Below are 7,664 nucleotides of genomic sequence, written 5' to 3'. Positions count from 1 at the left end.
CTCCAGAGCCATACGTTGCCGACCCCTGGTCTAGGTGGAATGATCCTAGTTATTTTCATTTTTTTGTCATAAGCCTCATTTCCTAATTCCATGACTTATTCTGTTTCTCCCCAGTCTCTAGTCTTATCATGGACCTAGTTTTCTACCAAAGAAAATAGATACGTAAGTTATAATTTGAGATTCTTAGACTAAAAATCATTTATTGATCATAGGATAATAAATAAATCTATAGGATTTTCCTGTTTGGAGAAACAGTTAATATTTTAGAGTATTAAGGGGGTGGTATATTTGAAATATTTCAGGCTTAAAAAGAAATTAACCATGAAGTTTACCCAGAGCAGCAGGCTAGTCGTACCCTGGACGCCTGCATGTCCACACACTCGCTCCTTCACACACCCCCTGCCTGCTTCACCAAGTGCAAAGAAGCATCTGTACTGCTTGTCAGCTGCTCTTACCCAGCAAAGGTAATTAAAGCATCCTTGGGCTACTTAATTGCTTAGAGTGTACAACTTGTTACTTTTCCATTATAAAAATGACTTCTTGAACCTGGGTTGTGCTGTCTGAAAAGTTCTAGCACCGGAGAGGATTTCAGGCCGTTCGAAGAGGCTCGTTTTTAAAAGGTTTGCAGGAACGGCATCTTTGGGGGGCGAATCTTGTTATGGAATAAGTAGCACTGTGTGACTTTGAGGACTATAAAGAGTTGTTATCGATTCCATTTATTTTCTGTGTTTTAGTCTGTTTCTTTGTGTTTATATGTATGTATGTATGTATTCCTGAAGCAGATCACTTAGATCGGGGTTTTTCTGTTTGAACACGTCCTCCCTCACTGAAAGCGCAGCTCCTCCACAGTTCTCGCGTGGCCGTGGCACCGTCAGCCTGAGATCCCTTGGCTGACTGTGGCAGTGAGCCTTCCAGACAGAATTCGGCCAGTCTTCAGACCAGCAACACAGAATCTATAAGGAGACCCATACTAAAAAACGTTTCTGTTTCGTGGGGTCTCCAAGAACTCGGGCCTCCCACCTTATGTTTTGGGAACAGAAGGTTACAGCCACACCATGGTGAACTATTAAAACATATATTAAAATCATGGCTCTATGAGCATTACATTGTAGTGATTGCCTCTAAGATGATGACTACCCTATTGAATCAGGTCCACTATCTTTTCAAAAAGGCCCAGGCTATGCCTAGCCTTCATCTTGAAAAGAATCTTTATTGTATTCCAATGATGTTTTACAGAATCAAAGACATGGAGGGTTGGCAGAGCCTCGAGCGGCCATTTAGGCCAGCCTGTCTACCCAAGGAATCCTCACTATGACATTCCCAACAAGCCATTATCCATTCCTTTCCTAGAAGATCTCCCAAGAGGAACCTGCCACCTCTCATGGCAGCCCATTCAACTTCCAGGAGGCTCTAATTGGGAAGAGACGTCAATGAACCCAATTGCCCTTGAATTTGAAACTCTTTCCTGTTATAGACCAAATCCAGTCCTCACAAATATCAGCCTTTCAATACTCGTAGGTAACTGCTGTGTCCCCTAGGTCTTCTTTTCCAAGTTTAACATGCCCAGTTCCTTCAAACAGTTCTTAATAAGTTAGCAAACACTTGTTGAGAGCCTTCTGCATGCTGGCCTGTGAAAAGCACTTAGGATACAAATGCAAAAACAGATCTCAAGGAATTCACAGTCTAATGCAGGAAGCAACAGGCAAACAGCTATTTTCAAACCATTTTTATGGGGTAAGTTGGAAATAACTTCATCAAAAGACACTATGATTAAGGAAGACTGGGACAGGCTTCATTTAGTAGGTGGGACTTGAGCTGAGACTTGAAGGAAGCGAGGAGGGAGAGGATTGCAGGCATGGGGACAGCCAGTGAAAATGTGCAATGTCTGGAAATGAGTATTGTGTGCAAGGATAAGCAAGGGCAATCATTGAATTGTAGAGCAGAATTTTATGTAGAATTTTAAAAGTAAGTTTACTTTAAAATTTAATTTAAAAAATAAAGTTTGAGAGGAATAGAAAGGTAGGAAGGGACCATATTTTAAAGGGCTTTAAAAAACCAAAAAAAGGATTCTAAATTTGATCCTATAAGCAATAGGGAAACCACTAAAATTGATCAAATGGGGCAGGGCCTGTAATATACAAATATTAATTTGGCAGCTGGGTGGAGGATGGACTAGAGGAAGAGAGTGGAGGTAGGGAGTCCAAATATCTGCCTATCATAGTGTACTTTGGCACGAAGTAATGAAGAGGAGTCCTTGAGGAAGAAGTTCAGAAGAGGAGAGGGTTTGGGGGAGGGAAAATAATTATTTGGGTCTTAGACATGTTGAATTTATGTTGTCTAAGAGACATCTCATTTGGCATGTTCAATAGGCAATTGGAGGAGTTAGAAGTTAGGGTTGAATCCTTTAACAATCATCTACGTAGAGAAGGTCGTTGAATTCATGGAGGCTGAGGTGACCAGGTGAAATAGAGTAAAAGGAGAAGGGTAAAGGGCCACCAGTGATAGAGCTGTAGGAGATGCACGTTAGGCCTTTTACCATCCTGGTTGCTCTTTGAATACAGGTTCATATACAAAGGAACAAAGTAAATAGAGTAATTTTAAAAATAATAAACTAGACCTCAAATAGCACTTACAGTATTAAGTATTGTGCTAAGTGCTTTATCATTCTCTCATTTGGTCCCCATAACAACCCTCCTGCGTGCTATTATTCCCATTTTATAGACAAGGAAACTGAGGCACAGGAGTTAGATGACTTGCCCAGAGTCACACAGCTATTAAGGGCCCGACTTCTTAACGCTACCTCAACACCCCACACGTAGCTTAGTAGCACCCCTTAGCTAGTAAATGAGACCCCAAAGAGAAGTAGAGGAAGAATCTTGGGATCATAGATCTAGAGTTGGAAGGGACCATTGAACCCAACTTCATCATGTTGCTGATGAGGATATTAAATAGATTCCTTCCCTCTGAAAGGCACAGAGCCATTGCGACGTGGCCAGGGCCACGGGGAGTCAGTCTCACAGGGAGGATTTAAGACTCAAGTTTTCTCAACTCCAATTTCAGTGCTTTATGCGAGTCTCTTTTAATTTTCTAGCAAGTCACTTTTTGAGTCTTCCTTTCTGTTTCTTCACATTAGATAAGGATGCATAGAAAACTAAGAATGAATGAACTTATATGTGAAAAAGCAGCACATATGAAATCAATTATGAGGCATATGAAAAATCTTTCTATACTATCTCCTATCCTAACTCTTACCAGGTAGGAATGGAATTAACTATAAAATTCTCTTTATAGCATTCAGTGAAAAAAATGATCTCTCTTGAACAGAATTGTGAATTAGAAAGAATTCAGAGTCTATAGAATCTAGTCTTCTGACTCTGTGTGTACCGAAAAGTAAGATACATCTTTCTCGTGTGGATAAATTCAGCTGAAAGTTTCAGCCATAGAAGTTCACAGGATAATGTAAAGGGAGAGTATAAAACATGAGCCAAGCGCTTCAGCGTGATGAACGAATAGCAGAATTTTATTAGACATCCAGATTTAGTTATGGTTCAAGGTCTATGTTAATTAGCATCTAATTAAGAAACTTCCGTAAAAACTAAATAATTTGATGAAAGTTGTGGCAGTCTTTGCCCCTTTGAATGAAATCCTTCTTTACTAAGACAGAAGGATGGCCAATGTTTAATCCACTGTTGAGATACATTCCTCCTTGAGCATTTGTTTTCCTGTTATTCATTTTGTTTCTTTTGGGGTAGAACTTTTTTCTACCTGGACAGGAAAAAAAAAATAGGTGAGTAGAATAGGATGTGGGGGAGGTTCCTCCTACACGGTATTCCCATTTTGACCCTCTTTGTAGCCCCAGCCAGGCACAGTGCCTTATGTCGTCGTCGTCGTTCTTGTTCAGAGTAGGTGCTTAATAAATTCTTGTGGATTGAACTATCCAAAACTACTTTGCTTCTGAAAAATTGTGTGTGTGTGTTTTCCCTTTTCTGCTCATATTTCAGATTGCTGTCTGCTAAATTCCACTAATTCCACTTCTCATGTTTTCTTTTGTGTTATTGCATGAAACTCCCTGCCCTACAGTTGGAAACAATTTCATTTCTTGGAAATAGGATTTCTCCAAAATCTATAGCCACAGACTTCATGTACAAAAACCAAGTGTCTACAAAGCCAGAAATAGATGCCCCTACCAACAAGGGGCATTTGTGATCAGAACCGTCCTGGCAGGCATGATGCATCTAGAGGCATTAGAACCCAATCATCTTTTTTTAAGTTCACCCAACTGATAAAACACAGATCAGATCATGAATTACAAAGAGGTCAAAAGTAGAAATGGTTTCTTCATAAAAAGATTCATTATAACTATCCCTACTATTGTCTTTATGAATTGTGCTTTGGCAGAAGATCCTGGATATGGTTATTTAAAATCTAAATTTACAAGTTGCAAATGAGTACATGTAAGAAAACTTTGCCTACACACTGTCTGTATTTCTAAGCTGATTCTTCATCTGCCTTTGGTGATAAATTTTGAATTCAGGGATGAATGAGAGCTGAACTGGGCCTTAACTACAGTAACTCTTCCTGTTGTACAGTCAAGTTTAAGGCAAAAGTAGGTTAAATGCCTAATTATTGCAGTATTTAAGAAATAAACACTATGAAGGAGGGAAACGGAGAGGGGAAGGAATGAAGGAATGGACCAACCAACAAACAAACGAAGGAAAATTTTTATTCATGAGGTTGAGCTTTGAAAAAAATATTCAGAAATAAAATGTGTCCAGGTTTCTGAAGTCTCTCAGTCAGGTGCGTGCTGCACTGATTACGATGACCGAGACTTTTCTCTCTTGACCTCACAAATGGGATTTTGGATACTGACTTTGTGCTGGCTTCAGTTCGGATTCAAAATGTGAAGTAAAAAAAAATGGAAAAAAAACCACAGAATAATTTGAAATGATAAAGAAGTTCATGTATAATGCATGGGAAGTTATAGGATTATTATTTACATAATTTAATCCCTAGGATTTCACAAATTTCATAATTTCTTTTTATTTTGAATCCAAAACTGGAAGATAGACAGAGATGAAAAACTTTAAGATGAATAATCCCCTTCAATGGAAAATGTCCATTTCTGAGGAATGTGGTTTCAGAGCCATCATTGGGTCACATCCTTCAAAGTTATTGTTTCAAAGGTTGTTTCCACTTGGTTAATCTTTATTAGTCAGCCAGGATGAAAGACAGTTATAAATTATTTCAGGAATTTGGGGATTTAACAGGAAGAACATGAAGGCTCTTTGTAATGACGTTTAAAGCCAGAGAAAAAATTATCAATAGTTACCTAAAATTCTTTAATAGAAAGCAAATTTAATTCCTTAAATTGACATTACACAGAAGAGCAAAGTTTGGTTTTGTTTTTGCTTTGTTTTGGTCAGATATAAAGATTTCTGTTTGTCTTTAGATGCATTTTTCCCCTTTCCTAGGCTGGTTTCCTTTTCTGCACAAGCTTGCCTACCCACCTCCTATCTCCCTCTGTCATTTGAAACAGTGTCAGTAAATGCAATTGTTATTCATGTTATCCAGCAAATCTGCTGGGACTTGGGGCTGGGGTGGGAGAGAAGAAGCCATGTGCTACATGGCACATAGAGGAAAACCTCAATTAGCTAGAATTCTTGGGAACTGGGCTGTTATTGTGATTTGTTGAATTCCTGTTTAATGATGGCTAACCTCTACCTCCCTTTGTTTCTCAATTCTTGTATTTTTGTTTTGTTTTCTTCTGAATCTTGTTCAAAATTCCACTGAAATGATCCTCTCTAAATCTCTTTGGTGACTAACTGGGTATCACGTAAGTCATCATTTGTGTTGTTCAGGGCACATAGGGGCGTTCTGGGAGTTTTTATCTTTAAAAGAACAACAAAACTAAACCATTACTCTCAGGCCTGTTCTCACATTAGCCTGAGCTCCTTGAGGACAGGGACTGGTGTTTTGCCTCTCGTCGTATCCCCAGTACTTATGAGAGGCACACAGTAGGACCTTAATAAATGCTTGTTGACTTGAGTTGTTCCTCTTTTCTACAATGTGGCGTGCTTTCCCTCTTCCTTCCCTACCTACCCCACGAGAACAAGATTCTAATTAGTGGATATTTTACTATCTGATGCCTTTTAAAAGATTAATATGCAAGAACTGGCTTCTTATTTTAAAATTCTTTTAATGCTTTGGCATCTTTTAGGAAACAGACAGCACTTAGTAATTTCTATTATTGAGGGGTTGACTCATTAAATATCTGATTTCTTTCACTTGAATGTGAAGGAAGTATCAGTGTGCATAAATTGTCAATGCCCTATTAAATGAAGAATCTTGGATCAGTGGGCAATTAAAATATATAGGGGACAAAGTGGGTCATAGTAAAATCTTAACTCAATAAAGGCAAATTAGCTCATAATTAGATCAAACAAACTCTCCCTTTACACCTATTGGAATTACACATCAAATATGATATTAGAAGAGTAGGATCTGTGGGTGTGGGAGGAAGTGTTTGTTTTTTAAATAAAGAGGATACAAATCTGGTCTGAAAAGAGATTTCTAATTCATTATTAAAAGTATTAATAATAAAATATGGATGGAGAAGGTGAAGAATCCCCTAAGTATTCAAGATTGACATAACCTTTAATAAAGTAAGAAAACTTTTAAATTCATATAACTGCCTTTTCCAGGTTCAAATTTATGTCAAAGCACTTTATGGTATGTAATTAGTGCAAACTAATTTTTTTAAGCTTTTAAATGTCATCTTTCACTGCACAGAGTTTGAATGAGAGATGTTTCATAGTTATTACTTGAGGCAAGGATTTGTACAAGGTTAGAGAAAGACGGAGTAAGTAAACTCTCTTCATCCTAATTACTATCTGCTATTCGTTTTGGGATTTGTATATATTTTCCAAGTTGCATCTGGTCATTTTTAAACATAAGAAAGAATCTGTACTCTCTGTGTTCAGTTGCATGATCCTGAAGATGGTAGTAATATCTTGTGATTTAGGAATTTTTTTTTCCTTAGGAGGTCAGAGCACTTCACAGTGCTTGTCTCATCTTCAAAACATCCCTTTGGGATGGGAAGAGGAGATAATTACCCTGCTTAAACAGTGAGGAAGCTGAAAATTTGAGGAAGGTTATGATTTTTGCCCAAGGTCACAGAGTAAGTAAAATAGGGTAAAGAATTCAGAGTTTTCTGGCTTTCTCCCCCAACCTTCTTCCATTCTATTATTCTTGGACCACCCTGAATAAAATATGACATTTAAAAATTTATCATACTGTAATGCAGAGCCTCTACTGAATGGCTATGGGTAGGTTTTTTTTTAATGGTAAAAAGTCTAATACTGAAGAGCTATTATTTTGTTGAATCAGTGATGCCATTAGCAGGAAATAAATTTGCACAGCTAACATAGTATTGTATAATCCTGGACAACATTAGCTGAGAAGGATATGTAGAGAATGTATTTAAGACACGAGGAGCCACATACAGGCAAGTAACAGGTTGTTACTCAGCAACACCATTATTTAAAAAAAACAAAACTCCTGGGTACCATATGGTAGGTTGACATGTGATAAAGGAGAGAAAGTTGACAGTTTTTCAATAATGTATTTTAAAAAACAGTTGTTTTTTTTTTTTTTTTTTACTAATA

The sequence above is a fragment of the Gracilinanus agilis genome, chromosome 4 (genome assembly GCF_016433145.1).
Source record: "Gracilinanus agilis isolate LMUSP501 chromosome 4, AgileGrace, whole genome shotgun sequence".
Lineage (NCBI taxonomy): Eukaryota > Metazoa > Chordata > Mammalia > Didelphimorphia > Didelphidae > Gracilinanus > Gracilinanus agilis.
Note: the sequence above shows the minus strand (reverse complement) of the source record.